Raw genomic sequence first — 4,244 nt, 5'->3', positions numbered from 1 at the left:
TGAGAACTGAAGAATTGGTCAAATCTACCTTACTTCGTTTAAGAACTTAACACTCTCCTCTATTTATTTTTTTATACCTACGATAAAAATGTCTCTTGTATGTTAAACTTCCACTGTATTTCACCCTACACTCACCGGACGGATTTTGGTTTTTTGTTTTGCATTACGAACTTAAAAACGATGAGAGAAGCTTTTTCGGTTAAAGTTGTTGTTTCTACCACATTCCACAACCACCTGGTACTTTCGTTTTTAAGTGCGTAGTGTTAAAAAAAAAAAAATGACCAGGAGTGGCTGTATGGTAAGTAGCTTGCTTACCAACCACATATTTCCGGTTTCAGTCCCACTGCGTGGCACCTTGGGCAATTTTAATTCATACGTGACTCTACATATTGTTTTTCTCACTCGGGATATCTAAGTCTATTTTTATACGTCACTGGATTAATTTTGCTGTGAACTTCCTTGATAGCTGTCACCGTCTCAAAGGAGGAAGAAACGAACGAATTAAGCGGTTGGTTTGTCTTTTAACTTTTACTTGTGTAAGTTATTGAACAGCGGTCATGCTCGGTCACCTCCTTGGAGGGTTGTAGTCGAACTACTCGACCCTAGTATCCCATTTTTTAAAATTCTCTCTCTCTCATTGCCGAACCGTTAAGTTACGGTGACGTAAATAAACCGGGGCATACCTACACGTGTACCCCCATCCCGACTTTGTTTCTTCATAATTTTCAGAAAAATCGATATTTTTGAATGATTTTTTTCTCTCTCAAATACCCCCTTCAGATGGTGCAGATTACGATTATATCGGAATTTAATATGGAAATTTTTATCGAGTGTGTGGTGGGGAGTTTCGGAAAAGTCACATGGGTCGACTTTGTTTCCTCATATCTTTCAGAAAGATTAGTATTTTTTTTATGAAGTTTTCTTGAAAAAAAAAAATTGGGGATTCGTACATATACATACAGACACATTTTTCTTTTTCGAAATTTCATGTTTCATTTTATGTATATATGTGGTGTGTATCAGCATGTATGTGTACGAGACAACCAAATTTTATTTTTCGTATTAAATTCCGATATAATCGTAATCTACACACTCTGAAAGGTGTGTGTAGAGAATTTCATTAAAAATTACCCATTTTTCTGAAAGTTTTGACAAAACAAAACCGGACTCGTGTGAATTTTCCGAAACTCCTCAGCCCACCCTTGGAAAACCATTTTCACCACAAATTCACTCGTATTTGGTCGAAACTGCCACAGACTGCGTTAATTTCTGTAGTAAGCTTTTATTTATTTACTTTTGTTTTCATGTGTTGAAGGCGACATTTGCTTTGAAGCCGGTGGAAAGTGAAACAGAGGATAGAGCGAACACGCATGCACGTACGCCTATTATCTCATCTCTCTATACACGTACATATATAAATACATACATTCATTGTTCAAGTGTGTTTGTGTCTGTGTGTAAGTGAGTACAAATACATCAAGCTCAACTCGCTCGCATGCGCATACACACGTACGGCGCACTTACGTACGTACATACATACATACATAACATTATATTACATTACGTTGCATACATTGTGCGAGTGTTTCACTATTCAAGTCATGAACACGAAAGTCTATCTCTAAGTGTGTGTCATAAAAACAAAAATAAATAAATTTTACGGAAATTGACGAACAACCAGCTGATGTTTTCACATTCCAAAAGCTATTATTTCGCATTATGAAAAGACGTAATTTGTTATGAGAGTTCCCCAGCTTAAGCTGGTTCAGAGCGCTCCGTCGGAATTTAGGAGTGGCCGGGTTCGATGCCCTGTGAAAGCTTGTTGGCCACTTCTTTTTGTTCTTATTTTCTAAAGGATATTTACCTGATTTTCCAAGCTGCCCTCACATACTTCTTGCGTCGCAAATACTTTTATTTGTGTGTGTGTGTGTGTGTGTGTAGTAATCCCTTGCCATATCGCGGTTTATTATTTAAGCTTACGTCGATTCTTCTGTGGTTTTGTTTTGCTTTTATGATAAAATAAATATATCCAAATTATAAAAATATATATAGTACAGCACTGTTTCTACTTCGCGGATTTTCACCTCTCGCGGGGGCGTTTTGAAATGTAACAACCGCGATAGCCGAGGGATTAATGAATATATATATATATATATATATAAGACTATTGGATTTTACTTACAAGGTATTGGAATCTTATATGTATACCATTCTGCCTAAAAAATGGATTTACAAATACAATATCCCTACATTCACTCTCTATTTCCTATCTTATCTAAACTAACTATTACTTAACCATCCTCTCACACACGTCTCCGATGAAGGGATATAATAAATATCCTGAAACAGCTATAAGACCTTTTTATAAATGTTCTACAATGTACACAGCCTTGGTTTTTTTTTTATCTCATTACGAAAAGTAAATCCTTATATTCACACGCTGATATATGACCTACGTTGGACCCCTTATTCGCATAATCACCAAACCTGGAGTTTAACTGTGGTCTACCCATAGCACTTACTCAGCATTACCTGAAACCTCTGGGTCTAATTGACACCACTATCGCTCATAACCTCCATTTCTCTATAAATATATGTATGTATGTATATATATATATAACTGTTAAAGAGGACAACAAATGTTAAGGCAAGGCAAACGTCTCAAGTCATATACATTATTATTATTGGGAAAAAAAAAATTCAAAGTCTTACAGCTGTTTCTGGGATATCCCAGAATATGGGATATTCTGTCATCAGAGATAAATAGGGAAAATCTATACCCTTGTCATTTTCCCTATTTGTCTCCAATGACGGAATACCCCATACTTTGTAATATCCCAGAAACAGCTGTAAGACTTGGAATTTTTTTCCCCAGTATATGACTCGAGATGTTTGCCTTGCCTTAACGTTTGTTGTCCTCTTTAACAATTATATATCTTCTATATCAGAAATCTGCAATAGCTCCATAACTACTGTCTTGGCTATAACCTTGGAACCCTAGTAATCCATTACCTAGCATACCTAGGTCTCCTGTGAACTAAACCCCCATATTTTGTGTGTGTGTACACACACACACACACACACACACACACACACACACACACACACACACACACGTATGTAACACAACCACCACCACATGCGCGTGCACGCATGAGTTGTCTAAGAGACAATAAGGTTTGTTACCTAACACTCCGTCGTATTCTTTATGCAAAACCGATTGGTAATACCAGCCATGGTGAATATTTAATACTATACATTTTGGATAATATATATATATATATGACACAACTACAGATGTGTGCCCCCTCCAGCTCCAAATTGGTTTTGGTTTAACTTTCTGGAAAATTGATAAAATTTTAGATAAAATTGTGACATTTGTTTCAGATGGTGTAGATTACAATTATATTAGTTTCTGAAATGAATAAAATAAATGAGGGGAGCATTATTTACACACTTCATCAAAATGTATAAGGAAACGAAGTTGAGATGTATGAATTATTCAACCCTGCCCCCAGTTTATTTCTTTCACATCAAAAATTCAGATATAATCATAATTTACACCATCTGAAATGTGTTAGTAGAATTTTTTTTTTTAATATATCCAGTTTTCAGTAAGTTACAAGTAAACAAATCGTAGTATGTGAGCTTCCTGAGAATCTTCTACGCCCCACCAAAAAGATTCGCAAATTCCAATATAAACCTAATCAACATCAACTAAAATGTATTTCTTGAAAATTCCATTTAAAATAAATGCATTTTCCAGAAGGTTATAAAGAAACGAATTTGTAGGTGGGGTATTTCAGAGGTTTATCTTAGGTTAGGCATTTCTCCTGCAGTTGTTTTACCAGAAGTATAGCATCAGTGGTGCTTCTCCCTGGCACAAAACCGAACTGCATCTCATCTAAACTTACTCTCTCCCTAATAAGTTGGGCTATGACCATCTCCGTGACTTTCATCACCTGATCCAACAATTTGATACCTCTGTAATTATTTCTATCTAATTCATCACCTTTACTTTTGTAGCAGTTGACTATGGTGCTGCTACACCAGTCATTGGGTATGACGCCTTCATGTATCACCTGATTAACTATACAGGTGACTGGACCATAGCCTACACCACCAGATATTTTAAACATCTCAGCAGTGATTCCTGAGGGACCAGGAGCTTTCCCTGTCCTCATATCCTTAATTTATCTATCAAAGTGCTGTCTATTCATCTATGCTTATACTAATGTCTTCTC

General features: G+C 36.2%; 1 protein-coding gene across 4 annotated transcripts in view; it reads left to right on the top strand.

Moving 5' to 3' along the window:
* The window catches only part of LOC106883071 (centriole and centriolar satellite protein ofd1-like), a 65,058-nt gene that overhangs the window by 13,388 nt on the left and 47,426 nt on the right, over positions 1-4,244 (top strand). Inside the window, exon 1 of one of the 4 annotated variants that reach the window (XM_014933945.2) lies at positions 392-508. The exons of the other annotated variants lie outside the window; for them this stretch is intronic. The gene's annotated coding sequence lies outside the window, so the exon portion shown is untranslated. Of the gene's footprint in view, positions 1-391; positions 509-4,244 lie in introns of those variants that run through there. 4 annotated transcript variants of the gene reach the window in all.

This window comes from Octopus bimaculoides, chromosome 7 (genome assembly GCF_001194135.2).
Source record: "Octopus bimaculoides isolate UCB-OBI-ISO-001 chromosome 7, ASM119413v2, whole genome shotgun sequence".
NCBI classification, from domain to species: domain Eukaryota; kingdom Metazoa; phylum Mollusca; class Cephalopoda; order Octopoda; family Octopodidae; genus Octopus; species Octopus bimaculoides.
Note: the sequence above shows the minus strand (reverse complement) of the source record. Positions and strands in the feature narration are given on the sequence as shown.